Source organism: Lissotriton helveticus, chromosome 11, assembly GCF_964261635.1.
Source record: "Lissotriton helveticus chromosome 11, aLisHel1.1, whole genome shotgun sequence".
NCBI lineage: Eukaryota > Metazoa > Chordata > Amphibia > Caudata > Salamandridae > Lissotriton > Lissotriton helveticus.
This window is the reverse complement of record NC_136072.1, coordinates 110,410,039-110,424,465: the sequence shown is the minus strand read 5'-3', so window position 1 is coordinate 110,424,465 and position 14,427 is coordinate 110,410,039. Positions and strand designations below refer to the sequence as shown.

At 46.8% G+C, this 14,427-nt stretch overlaps 1 protein-coding gene across 1 annotated transcript in view; it reads right to left on the bottom strand.

Annotated features, from left to right (window-relative positions):
- The window catches only part of MFN1 (mitofusin 1), a 209,148-nt gene that overhangs the window by 55,343 nt on the left and 139,378 nt on the right, over nucleotides 1–14,427 (bottom strand). The window lies entirely within an intron of this gene.

Here is a 14,427-nt window from a genome sequence, read left to right as displayed (position 1 = left end):
GTACAGAGAGCTGAAAAAGGTTAGCATATATATGCAAGAACAGTACTGAGGTTAAGAGCTGTGGCTAGACACTGAAAATCTATATCAACCTTGAATATAAACAGGACTGACTTGATAACAGCATTTGCACACTACAGTATTTTCAAGGTTACTGGAAACGATGACATCTTGGAATTTGGGTGCTCAACTCTCACAAGATAAGCAAGAGTTTTCAAATAACTCCGTTCCAGGAGCCAAATGGGCATCATTTGGGGGCCATCAGTAAGAGTATATTCTCAAAGTTCCAAGGTACCATAAAATTCTAAGTGTCTTCTCAGCATATTAGTGTGCAATCCATAGCTGTAGCGGCCACCTTTTTAACGCATCAGAACCCTTGTTGCCCATTCACCAACCACAACTCCCACAAGTATCATATGAAAAAAGTTGAAGAAATATCGTTTATTTTAATTACATTTGCATTGCCTGTGAAGGTTAAAAGTAGGATACTCCACCTAGTCCAGTGAGTTTTAATCCTGAAAGTATAGTCAGATTGTACACTGTTATCAGTATGAAGGGTATTAGGGATTATATTCTATTGTATAATTTCTTTAGAGCTTTGTAACCATGAGGCGGCCACAATATACAGGCATTTAATGTATTGTCTTTACATCTTGGATGAGCAATCTCTGGAAGGTGCCTTCGGGGGAGAGGCCTCATTTACACTTTAATAACATTTACTTGGTCTCTGATGGAGGAACTGTATTCCACAAGGGTCATGGGAATACATTTCAATCATACGGCCTGAATAAGAAAAGAACTGCAAAACGTTATATTTTACAAACCATTTTCTCTAGACTGCATACATTCAATTGGATGTTTTGGTGAGTTCTAAAACAAACATGTATGGGATGTTGTCTAAAGACCATCCTTGTTTGACCTTGGAATAAAAATCGAAAGCAGCAAGACAAATCCCAATTACTGAGCACTGCTGCTTTCGCATAAATCAGACTGGAATGCTTTAATTAATATCAAGTGTCTACTTCAGATAAAACCTGCATGTTCTGCATTGACCATCACTGAAAGTGTAGGCTCCAATGTGGATGCCAAATTGTGGCAAGAGGTTTCGTGTTTCAGAATTAATTAGGCAGATTGGGTGATTTAACCCACTCTTTATCAGATCTTTGATATTCTGACTAACAATATTATGACATCCTAAGAGGAGCAGCAGACATAAACTGCAGCATCATATATTAGTGCCAAGACCCAAAGACCTTTGGAGGTTGTCGTTGATACTACTTACAGCAGACATTACGCACTGCAACAGTATGTGCTGCGCCTACGATTCTGTGCAGTGCTCCACTGATTCTCAACATGTTTTACACAACATGTGGTTCTTTCAAAACGATATGCTTTCATATTAGCAGCGCTCAACATAGATGGGTTGATCCTGATGGTTTTATGTACAACAAGAACATCTTTACACAGTTTTACTTTTCATTTTTACTCCAGTATTAGTAACCCAGCATTAATAAAGGAACACAAAGCACAAGTTCCATTATTCAAGGTCAAACTTTTAACCTTAATTGTGGCCGCACCAGTGACACATAAGCCGGTTAGTTCCGAAATCGATTATTAGTTTAGCAGCATGTGTCATGAAGAACAGATTGTCTACCCACTCTGTTTCCAATGAGGGTCTGAGAGAGGCAATGTGTCACTGGTACCACTGCTCCTATGTAGTGTGATTATTGTTAGCAGCAGAAAATATATATTTCTAAACTTTATTTTCAAGTGAAAGAAGTCTCATATAAACATTCAGTAGACTGGTAGTCCATTAAGCATGCACGTTGTTGCATCTATTAGGGTGTCCATAAAGGTACTGCTAACCCCGCACATTTGGGCTGGGATTAAAACAAGCAAATACGTCTAGGAATCAATGTAGATTAGAGTTGTCTGGACTGTGCACACCTATCACAGTAAAAATTGGCCAAATGCACAGATATTTGCAAGAAAAAACAGAATACTAATTACTTACTTTCCTTTAAGAACAGCATTGTGTTGCGGACTACAAAAGGGGTAGTTTATGGCCACCAACATAGACAAGAACAATTGTTACTTACCTGTAAACAGGTGGTTCTCCAGTATTAATGTCTTTCATAGATTCACATGCTTGAATATTCCCCGTCGTCGAAGTGGGAGTCCCACGGTAAATAAAATAGCAATAACATACTAACAACATATGTATGTAAATACATAACACATAAAATATACACTAGAAAAAATAGTAAATACCCAAACACCATTCCTACATAGGAATACATGATAGAGAGAGAAAACACTTGTAACATATTCCTGTCATTATGTTAGTATAAACTACAGCCAATCAGGCGCCGGCAGCTCTCCAGAACCTTCTCCTCAGAGCTCAGTCCCTCAGATTTTCGTAGCGCAAGAGTGACAAAAGAGTCTATGAGGAGAAGAGAGCCTCTGAGGGGAGGTGGGTGGGTCGCATGTGAATCTATGAAAGACACCAATACTGGAGAACCACCTGTTTACAGGTAAGTAACAATTGTTCTTCTCCAGTATTAGGGTGTCTTTCATAGATTCACATGCTTGAATAGAATAGAGAGCAGTAATAGCCGAAGAGGCACGAAGTGCAATGCAACAGCATGGAAGAAAATCAATGAGACAATAATGCAGTCATGCAAGTACTGATAGCAATCATATCAAACCAAAATGGAGGAGGGAAGACAGAGGCTCACCTTAGTTAAAAAGATGGCGAAGCACTGCCTGTCCCACTGCGGTATCCGCCTCGTTGATGGCATCCAGGCAGTAGTGTTTCGTGAACATGTGCCTGTTGGACCACATGGCTGCTCTGCAGATCTGATGAAGCGGCACACCAGCAAACAGGGCAGTAGAGGATGACATCGCCTTGGTGGAATGAGCCTTCCCCGAAGATTGTAGAGGCTTGCCGGCTTTCCGACGGCAGAAGACAATGGCTAAAGAAATCCAACGTGCAATAGTTGGCTTGGTAAAAGGACGCCCCTTACCCATGCGTCCATAGGCAATGAACAGTTGATCGGACCGGCGAAAGGGGGCTGTCCTGTTGATGTAAAATTTAAGGCATCTTTTAAGGTCCAAAGAGTGCAATCGTTGCTCTGCCGGAGACTGAGGATCGGCAAAGAAGGTTTTAAGAAAACAGGTTCATTAAGATGGAAATCCGTAGGCACCTTAGGTAAAAAGGTTGTGTTGGTGCGAAGCACTACACAGTCAGATTTGAATTGGAGAAAAGGAGGTTTAATAGTGAAAGCGTGCAGATCACTCACGCGACGTGATGATGGCAGAGCAAGGAGAAGGGCTACCTTCCAGGTCAGAAACTTTAAGTCCGCCCTGTGGATAGACTCGAATGGCGCCTTCATCAGTTCGGCCAAGACGACATTGAGGTGTCAAGTAGGAGGAGGATGCTAAATAGGTGGGAACTTCCGAAAGAGTCCATTGAAAAACTGACGAATAACTCTGGAAGAGCAGTGTGAGGAGGAGCCATCCTGCCGGAAACGAGAGATTGCCGCCAAGAAAACTCCCAAAGTAGAATGGAAAAGCCCTGATTGGGCCAGTTGCAAAAAGAACGGAAGCAGCTGATCCGGAGTGGAATGAAGAGGATGGATATTAGCAGCCGCGCACCAATGACAGAACCTCTTCCATTTGAGCTTGTAGGTCTTAATGGTAGACGGAGCTCTGGCCTGAGCGAGAATGTCTCTGCATTCCGGCGAAATATTCAAATGGGCAAATTCAAGGTGCTCAGGTTCCAGGCCGACAATTGTAGAGAGGAGGGGTTCGAATGGCAAATCTGACCCTGGTCCATCGTGAGGAGATCCGCTCGAGGATGGAGGAGGATGGGCTCGCACTGGGACAGAAGAAGGAGCTCCGAGAATCACGACTGTCGGGCCATCTGGGGGCGATCAGGAGAATGTGGCACGGCTGTCTCCGCATCTTCCACAGCACACGAGGCACTAGCAGAATCGGAGGAAAAGCGTAGGCGAAAAGATCGCACAAGTTCATCAAAAGGGCATTCCCGCACGACCCGTGGTGGGGATGCCAACTTGCATAAGCTGGGCATTTCCGGTTCTCCGGGGTGGCAAAGAGATCCAGAAACGGACGACCCCACCGTTGAAAACGAGGTCGAGAGTTGGTTGATGTAACTCCCACTCGTGGGTCGATGACGTGGATCTGCGGAGGGAATCCGCTAGGATGTTGGAGATGCCTGGTAGATGTACTGCAGTCAGAGTAACTTGGTGACTGATTGCCCAATCCCAGATCGACTGAGCCAGCCGAGACAAGAGTGGAGACCTGGTTCCGCCCCGTTTGTTGGCATAGTGCATACTGTTGGTATTGTCCGTCTGAATGAGCACCGATTCCCCTTGAATCACAGGGTGGAACGACTTGAGTGCCAGAAAAATGGCCATCAACTCCAGCCTGTTGATGTGCCAAGAACGTTGACGCAGAGTCCATTTGCCTTTGATGGAGAGGCCTTCAAGGTGAGCACCCCAGCCTTCTAAGGAGGCGTCCGTTGTTAGAGTGAGTTCCGGAGTGGTGGTGAGGAAAGAAGTCCTTGTTGCAAGGTTGGATGGCTGCGCCCACCACTGGAGAGCTGCTCTCATGCGAGTGGTGACACTGATGAGGTCGTTGAAAGAACCGGTGACCTGGCGCCACTGTACATCCAATTCCTCTTGAATGGGGCGAGTCCGCAGCCTGCAATTCGGGATCCAGTGCAATGCAAGACGATGCCATCCCCAGAAATGACTTTAAGATCCGGACTGAAACAGACCGTTTTGCCTGAATCAGAGACATCAAGCGGAGGATCTTTTGTTGACGCTCTTGTGACACGAATGCCTTGGCAAGCATCATGTCTAAAGTGGCTCCCAGAAAGTTCCTGCAGGGAGCTGGGTCGACCTGGGACTTGGAGGCATTGATTGAGAGGCAGAGGGAGAGAAACACGTCCTGACAAAGGCGAGTGTCTTGAAGCAGCTGGTTGGGAGACTGTGATTTGAAGAGGCAGTCGTCCAGGTAGAAAAATATTTGGATGCTCTGGAGACGCAGGTAAGCCACTACTGGAGCCAAGACTTTCGTGAAGACCCGAGGGGTGGATCGGAGGCCGAAAGGCAACACCTTGAACTGGAAGTCTCTCCGTCCCACCCGGAAGCGTAAGTACTTCCGATGCCGTTGAAGAATTGGAACATGGAAGTAAGCATCCTGGAGGTCGATGGTGGTCATGAGGTCGCCCATGGAGAGAAGACGCAAGATCTCTACGAGTGTAAGCATGCAGAAGGATTGGCTCTTGAGATACCTGTTGAGTGCTCGCAAATCCAGGATCCGTAGCCAGTCTCTTGTCTTCTTGAGTATTAGGAAAAAACGGGAATAGAATCCCTTTCCCCTTTGAGACTTGGGAACCACTTCAACAGCACCTTTTTGGATTAGAAGACAAACTTGATGGAAAAGCTCCTTGAGGTGGGGAGGAGGTGGGGAGGAGGCGGGCCAGACGGTGCAGTGGGAGGAGGAATCTTGACGAACTCTAGAGCGTGGCCCTTCGCTACAATGTCCAGAACCCAGCGGTCCGAGGTGATGGGAGGACCACTGAATAGAGAACAGGGAGATTCGACCTCCAACACGTGGGGGGAGAAACAAGTCATTGTCGTTTGGGAGTGGATCCTTCTATATGAAGACCTTCCCCTGTAGGATTTTGAAGACTGCTGCCGGGTGGACTGCTGTTGGTTGGAGGAGTAACGTTGATTAGGGTGGTGGTAGGAGCGATATTGAGTGCTTCCTCCGCGAAAAGTCGAAGAGGTGCCGCAGCCGCGTGCACCACGAAAAGGTTGCTTTCGAAACTGTAAAGTCCCCAATAAGCGAGCAGTATCAGTGACCTTCTTGATGGACTGTAATGCCTCATCGACATGTGCCCCAAAAAGCGACTCGCCGTCATACGGCATATCAAGGATTTTTGCCTGCACTTCCTGGCGGAAAGAGGTGGACCGTAACCAACCCTGCCTCCGCAAGACCGCTGCCCCAGCAAGCTGACGAAAGCCAGTACAAGCAATGTCAACTGCGCAGTCAATAATTTCCTCCGACGTTCTCTCTCCGTCCTAAAGAATCTTTAAGGCTTCCGCCTTGGAAGGATGAGGGCCACCAGGGCAGACATGTCCGACCACATCTGGCAGTCGTAGCGGCCTAAAATGGCTAAAGCATTAGCCGCCCTCACCGTAGTGGAGGCCATTGTGGAAAACTTGAGTCCAATAGCGTCCAGGCGACGACCCTCCCGATCCGGAGGAGCTGTAATCGGAGAAGCCGGATTTTGTGAACGACGTTGTACAGCCTGGGTGACCAATGAGTCAGGCTTTGGTTGTGCAACAAGGCACGCTGGAGATCCAAAGGGCGCCTTATATTTTTTCTCAAGGCGAGGCAGTTGCGCCGGTAATGAATTTGGAGTTTTCATTAATTTCACACCTTCACTCCAAATTAAATCTATGATGGGTATGGTATGGACTTGCTTGAACGGTTGATTTTTAAAATCGTAGAGAAAACAGTCCTCCTCCCTCTGGACTCTGGGCAGTTTAAAGCGCTGAGCCGCTCTATCCATCAGCTGATGGAAACTTGCAATGTCCACCGGAGGAGAATCCCCAGGCGTCACCGGAGGAGGGGTAGGCATCTGCATTTGATAGTCGTCCCACTCAGCCATGTGAGTGGCGTCGTCCTAATCGTCGTCGTGAACTTCTCCATCTTCACTTTCTGGAAGGACGTCGTCATCGTCATCAGCGTACACCGTAGTGTGTATCTTAACTGACGTCTGAACCTGAGGAGAAGGCGTTGGGGGCTGTGGTAGTGGAACCGCAGCAGGAGCCGCAGGAGCCGCAACAGCCGCAGGCGTGTGTGGCATAGGCGAACCCTGTTGAGAGGGCGGGAAACGCCGGTTGTAGTCATCCAACATATGCTGGAGATTGGAGATAAGTGACAGAGGCAGTGTCGCAGTTTGCACCTGCACAGAAGGTTCCTCTGCCTGAGAATATTGGTTGTCATCATCTTCAACCTAGTCCTTGCATTTTATAATTAAATCCGAAGGAATGTGTGTCACTCTGAAGGAATCATCCACATCATTGTCAGAATTAGAGTCCTGCTCAGAACCCGTGGCAAACAAGGGCGAGGGAGGCTTTGGATCACTTGGGATGGACAGCTGGTCAACTGGCCGCTTGCGACGTTGGTGCAAGGGGTCGACGGTGGAAGAGCCAGACCCGGTGGAAGAAAACGGCACCAAAGGCAAAGAAGCAAAAGAAGATGGAACCGTCGTCGACGATGCAGACGACGACGATGGCATTGGCGTTAACGGAGTCGCTGCAGAAGGATCCGCGATCGACGGGGCCGCCGTCGACGGTACGGCCGTCGATGAAGTCGTCGTCGTTGATGGAGCCGCCGTCGACGGAGTAGTCGTGACGGGACCGCCGACAAAGATTTCTTCAGAACTTTATTCGACGATGATTTTGCTGACGACGAAAGAGATTTCTTCGTCGACGATGAAGCAATAGGTATCGTCGACGGAACAGTCTTAAAGCTGAGTGATACCTTCGTCGACATGGCTGACAACGATGTTGCCGTCGTCGACGATCCGGAGGCCGATGACGACGTCGTCATTGTCGCCTTCGACGATCCGGAAACGGCAGACCTCGTCGTCTGGATGATCGTCGACGCTCCCGTCGACGAAGACACATGTTTCGGAGCAGAAACATGATGAGAAGCAGCAGAAGACGCCTGAGAGCCAGCTCTCGTGGGCGTAGACGCAGCAGGAGGTGGTGAGGACACCGCAGGAGCCACAAATAAGGAAAGTTTCTTCTTTTTGAGGAATGGAGAGGGCAAGTCCTGCACACTGCTACGTTTAGAGGCTGCTTTTGAAGGTCCAGACACCAGGCTTTTTGTATCCGAAAGTGCCAAATCCTTATCCTTGAGTCTTTGAAGCCGTAGGAGGAGACGGCCTTCCCTGTCCTTTAGGGTCTTTGTAGAGAAGGTTCTGCAAAATTTGCATTTACCAACCTCATGGTCTGGATAAAGACAATAAATGCACTTCTTGTGGGGGGTCCTTAGAGTAAAGACGTAGCTTCCCACAAGAAGAACAAGGTCTAAATAAAGACTTCTTACTTGAAGACATGCTGGAATTCACAGGAAAACTTGAAGAAGTTGAGAAAACTGAGCAGAGCTCAGGGAGACTCCCTTCACACGACGTGCGGTAGAAAATCTGAGGGACTAAGCTCTGAGGAGAAGGTTCTGGAGGGGTGCCGGCGCCGGATTGGCTGTATTTGGACTAACATAATGACAGGAATATGTTACAAGTGTTTTCTCTCTCTACCATGTATTCCTATGTAGGAATGGTGTTTGGGTATTTACTATTTTTTCTAGTGTATATTTTATGTGTTATGTATTTACATACATATGTTGTTAGTATGTTATTGCTATTTTGTTTACCGTGGGACTCCCACTTCGACGACGGGGAATATTCAAGCATGTGAATCTATGAAAGACACCCTAATACTGGAGAAACCTATTTACCTTGTGGTGAATGATACTCTAAATAAGTGGTCCATTACTCCTTTCAGCAAGTTAGGAGCATCATTGGAATTTATGTGAGTCTTCAGCACTGTCGCAAATAGTTGCAGAACTGAGACATGACAACACGTTGTGATGATTTATAGAACTGCTAAGCCCCTGGCATTCAAAATAACTCACATAGGTAGATGTGCAAAGCATTTTTCCCGTTGCAAACCGCTCGATTCCCAGAATTGGGACAACAGTGAAAAAATGCTTTTGAGTTTCGGTTACTTGAAACCAAGATTCATTTTGCATTTGCAATTCGGTATTTGGAAGGGACGTATTTAGGGCGTCCCTTCCAAATACTAAATCAGTATGGTATGTATTACTGTTTTGCGACCGAATTCCGGTCGCAAAACAGTAATATTTTACTACCAGTTTAAAACTGGTGGTAACCCATTTGCAAAGGGAAAGGGGTCCCCTGGGAACCCCTACCACTTTGAGAATGTTAATGAAAATATATTATTTTTTTTTTATTTTTTTTTAGAGAGTTTTATATAGCGCGAACTTGAACCGAACCGAATCAGTTATCAGAGCGCTTTACATAGCACCAGTTACGTTACATGAGGACACACTTTCATTTTTTAGGCACGGGGAGATTAAGTGATTTGCCCAGAATCACAGGGGGTTTTTGGCGTCGTTACCGAGACTCGAACAAAGTTCCCCAGGTCCGAGGTCGAGCGCCTTAGCCGTTAGGCCAACCCCTCTCCCCTCAACGAACCACTGCCTACTCTTAAACAAGCATTTACAATGCAATGGTTTCGCCTTTGGAAAAGTTAGAGCTATTGGCATTGTAAATGACAAACTTTGTTTTTATGTGTTGGTTTTGTCATTTACATTGCCATTAGCTTAATCTCTGGCAATGTGAGACCTATTGTACCCTACGGACGAGCTCAGCAGACAGCAATTACTACCACACACACACACACCCCGAGCCACACACACACACACACACCCAGAGACACACACACACCCAGAGACACACACACACCCAGAGACACACACACACCCAGAGACACACACACACCCACCCAGAGCCCCCCCACACACACACACCCAGAGCCACACACACACCCAGAGCCCCCCACACACACACACCCACCCAGAGCCCCACACACACACACCCACCCAGAGCCCCACACACACACACCCACCCAGAGGCAGGGCAGCCCACATCTCACTTCTTGCTGTTTGAACAATATATTTGGGGACTAAGAGTGTATTGTTACGTTCTCCCTACCTCTCTTCAGAGAAAAATCTAGGACTAACACAAAAACACACAAAATCTTTGACTCTGAGGAAAGGCAAGTAACCATATACATTGCTAATCCACGGTTTCTGAGGAAAAAGCAACGTCCAGCCACCCCGTTATTGTCATCTACCACGCACTGAAAAATACTTAGCCAACAATTGCTTTTCCATCAAAACCTGAACAGGAATAAGACTTATAGGCAAAGACACAGAAACTCGATCCATAAAGAATGGAAGAATACCTTGGCTGGCACCATTTTCTTGCAGGAAAATCAGTGATTACACAGAGAATACAAGGGTGTGGAAATGCAGGAAGCTTTGGGTGGTGTGACCTATTTACAATCAAGGATAAGGGGGAAGGTAAGCACATTGTAGATGGTCCCTAAAACCTCAATTTGATCTACACACTGTGGGACAAATAGATGCTGCAATCCACATGCGAGGAAAAGACAGCCTGGTTTCTGACCTATCCACCAGACAACATTGCAGCTCACATTTTTTTTCTATCAAAGGGCAGCGCAAATTTACATTGTCTGCTAGCTGCAGTTACATCATGCTGCTGGCTTCACGACAGCTTAGCCCAACAAGAGGCGCAAGTTTGGCAAACTGTATTTAAAACTTTGTTCTAAATGTCATACACTGCTTACTGCAAGGCACCGCATTAGGGAAAGGGGTACTACTTTTTATTAGCCTATGCAGAGCATGTGCTCTACTTTTAAACATCTAGGGGTATACCCAAATCACCCTACAACACCTGGGCTTCGAACATTCAAAATACAAACATGCTATCCTGTCGGGATCAATCGCATAATAAACGTTAGCCACAGTGAAATATTCAATTTGACGCGGGGTTGATGGGGCTGCCGGGATTCAGCTCTCCGTGGTTCGCAGGGACGGTGGCCGGGGGTGGGGGGTGGGGGGCAGTGTCGCGGGCAGCACACCAACGGGAGGTGGGGGGGCGGGAACGAGCAAACGGACAGGAAGGGCCACATCACATGAGCAAACTGTGCACAGTGAAATGGTGCATGGGCAAACTGCTGATGGAAATGTGTGTGCTCGCTTTCATCCAAACACTTATATTGACTCCTGGTGACATTTCTTTTTGATTAAAAGAACAGGAAAGTGTTTTATTCGCATATAAGGTCTATTCCAATCTTCCTTGTGCGAGCTTCAGTGTTTCACGTGCGCTGAATCTTTGGCAGCGGAAATAGGTGCATGAAGCATGGCTGTAAGTTTAGGAAAGCACCTGACAGACCCAAGTAGGATATCGATTCTTTCCATAGAGTTAAGCGTGTACACACATCCATCAGAGGTTGTGCCCTAACGGCTAGAGCGGTCGACCTCAAAGCTAGGGGTTTGAAGCTCGGCAGGGACGCTCAACATCTTGTGATTCTGGGAAAATCACATAATCTCTCCGTGCCTAACAACGAATGAATGTGTCACTCTGTAATGCAACTGGTGCTCATGTAAAGCGCTCTGATAACTTCCGGGCTAGTTTGCGCTACATAAAACTCCTCCAAAACATATATATTCCGCAAGATGTGAAGAGAAGAAAGAGCTTTGCTATCCCTCCCGCTTATTTCGTGTTATTTTGACGGAAGAGTCGTGGAAAGCAGCGGCGGAAGGCTCCCACTGACCCACCATTGAGGTTTACAGTATTTACCATTGCACACGTAGATGTGTATACGTTTGTTGCCACTTCACGGACGGTGGGGTAAATTGTCCCTCAGCTGAGATGATTTCACCGTGTGACTGTGCAGTTCAGGACCCCCCACCCCTGAGCTGCACTGTGGTGTGTCTCTGTCTTCGTTAAGGGTGATTGGGCGGTGGGGCCGCATGGAGGCCTCTCCCGGTGGGCCCGTGAAAGAACCGCTGCCACTGTTCATTTCCTACGACTGGCACAGGGCACGGGTCACGGTTCAACGTGAAAACATGTATGTTCCCGAAAGTCCTCATTAGAGCTGTGGTACTATATCAGAACTAATTCGTTCATCTGACAGAAAGCCACGGCTACTTGACCCCTACCCCGAGGTGAACGCCCTGCTCCCTTATGGGAGATGCTGGCTGCGACCACCTCGCATTATGATACAGCGCGTTGATAGTTACGTATTTGTATTTAATGTGCCTCCTAGGTTCCCAGCTGTAGAGTGCATTTACTGACGTTCTTCCGGTGGGCGTGATTGTCAGGTATCGCTATTGGAACTACAGAACGTGTCAGTGACGGCCTTGCACACAAAGTGCCTTGAGAGTTGCAACCGTACGAGAGCTTTACTTTCTTTCCCTATGCGGTGAAGAAGGGTCGTGTAAGCAATGCTGGTGGGCTGCCTCTATTAGGCCATATTACTATGGTATGAAAGAGTCGTTATTTTTTCTGCATTAAAGGAATGGACAGCGTGAGGGGGGAGGGCGGGAAAGGAACGGCCAGCGGGAGGGGGGGGGCGGGAAAGGAACGGCCAGCGGGAGGGGGGGGCGGGAAAGGAACGGCCAGCGGGAGGGGGGGGGCGGGAAAGGAACGGCCAGCGGGAGGGGGGGGGGGCGGGAAAGGAACGGCCAGCGGGAGGGGGGGGGCGGGAAAGGAACGGCCAGCGGGAGGGGGGGGGCGGGAAAGGAACGGCCAGCGGGAGGGGGGGGCGGGAAAGGAACCGACAGCGGGAGGGGGGACAGGAAAGGAACCACTCACCTGGACTTCCTCGGCCGGCAGTCGGCCGCCAAATGGCCCAAACAAACCTCGACGAGCCAAAAAAAAAGCCCCGCCCACCGCTGCATGACGTGGCCAAAAGAGAAAAATTCTCGGGAACGCCCCCGAATCTGGTCCGGCCTTGACGGACAGATCCGGCTCCCAATGGCTAGCCTCCATTTATGGAGCTAGCCAATGGGAGCTGGGGGACGTTCCTGAAGCCCTTATTAGAATCAAAGGATTTCGCCTGCGCCGAAAAGCTGCGCAAAGCGCAGCCTTCGGCAGGCGAAACCCAAAAAGGAATCTGCAAATGAATCTGCTGACCTCACCAAAACACCATCACGGTGATGGCTGTGATGCCCAATAGGTCGCAAATTGCGATCTACCTCTTTGAAATATGCATGAGGTAGATCTATTTGGGACCCACTAGGAATCGTTAATGAAACAAGAGTTTCACACATTAGAAATACCGATCTCCTAATTGCGATTCAGAGAAAATTGCAATTAGGAAATCGATACTCCTAATAGTACATCTAGCCATTGGAGCCTTATTACAAGTGGCCTGAGTCAGATGCGATAATCATTGTATCCAGTAAAAACAGTCAGAATTTATTGGATGTGATAATTATCACAGATTCTTCGTTTTTAGCGAATGACATGCAAATCTAGGTGCTTACTGTGCTAAAATCTGTATGTTACAGTAAATACCATACACTTTTCCCCTTTTAAATTACATGTTTGAACTGCTGAAATATAATGAAAGCTGATGTCTTTACCTGGCAACTAACATACAACACAGAATTCCGACTCTGTAGAAACAGGGCTTGTACAAGGGTAGTAAAACTCTGACCCAGTCATGTTCCGGGCCTTCATCTAAAATGTTTAGTGTAGACCGACATCGAGGAAACTCCAGATAAAAGACTCTCTCATTATGTGATTCATTCTCACCAAAATTAGAGACCTATACGCTATGCATGCAGAGCGAGATCCTAGTTGGCTTTCTCATGCCAAAGGTACCGTTTTATCTCTTGGCGACAAAAAGTATATACCCAAAGCACCAATGTATTCATATCAATATTCAATATTTCACAGATGTTGATTCTTAATGAAATAGCAGATCATGATTTAAACATTAATTGCTTACATTTCTAACGTGAACGATCATGATTTTGATAGCACTTATGATGGCACTGCATGTACACACATTAAGTTGTGATGGTGTTGATCGTAAATAACATTGGATTTTCTTTTTTTATGGAGATGGTACATTTGACTTGGGTCTATAATGTATCAAACATTTGGTATGGAAAAGCAGGCAACCATGCTGCATTCAAGAAATGGGAATTCAAGAATATCAGTTAAGATGTATGTACAATACCAGTTAAAATTTGCATTGTCAACTAGCTTTTCTGGGTGCTGATTGAATTACAATTATAGATGTATATTGATGGTTTGAGTTGAAGTGACAGTGAATTGCTATTGTTCATCCGTTTGGCAGCCTGAAACACTTAAGGAGACAGCCTCTATTGCCAAGTGAGTGAAGCAAGGATAGCTCTACTACACTGCTTTGCTTTTATTTAGTGCAAATTACATTAACATTCCTTGGGGCTGTAACATTAGCCATCAAAAATCACGTTTTAACTCTGCTAACACAGCCATCCCATTGCAAATAAAATCAGAACATCCTTTTAGAAGCTTTTTTCCCTGAAAGAGAGACATGTTTAGGGTGAACGGAGATTAAAAGACAACTTGCCAGGAATTCTTCAATGTTGTTACATAAAATCCTAAAGATACCTTAAATCCAACGGAAAATCGGTAGGGTAATATTTTGTTTGACTCAGGATAGACATTGGTTTCTAAGCAGAGTGTGGGAGCACTACTGATGAGCCATCATTAGAAAG